This window comes from Palaemon carinicauda, chromosome 3 (genome assembly GCF_036898095.1).
Source record: "Palaemon carinicauda isolate YSFRI2023 chromosome 3, ASM3689809v2, whole genome shotgun sequence".
Taxonomy (NCBI): Eukaryota; Metazoa; Arthropoda; class Malacostraca; order Decapoda; family Palaemonidae; genus Palaemon; species Palaemon carinicauda.
Window position 1 is genome coordinate 82,689,224 of NC_090727.1, and position 469 is coordinate 82,689,692.

Below are 469 nucleotides of genomic sequence, written 5' to 3' on the forward strand. Positions count from 1 at the left end.
GCTAAAAGAAATGGACTATAGGCTCGGGAGAGGAAAACGTACCTTAGGTGACTGTAATTGCGGAGAGTGAGTAACGCTAATAACGATGTCCTTTAGAAATATGAAAAGGATATGCTTCAGTGCATTCACTAGATTTAGTAGATTTGAAAACAAAGCCCTCAGAGGGATATTGGAAGTTAAATGGCAGGACAGGATTAGAAATGAAACTATAAGATTAGAGATTACTCGAGTGCCATATGTGAAGAGATCATGATGAAGGATAAATGGAAGTGTTTTGGACTAGTCCACCAAACTTTCAACTTGGCTCCACAAGGCACTAGAAGAGTTGGAAGACCCAGGCCTACATGGCTGAGGACTATGAAGCGTGAAGTAGATGATGATGAATGGAGAAGTATCAATTTTAAAAGCTTAAGATAGAGGGAGAAGCATTGATTAAAAATTCAAGATAGAGACGACTGGCGAAATCTAA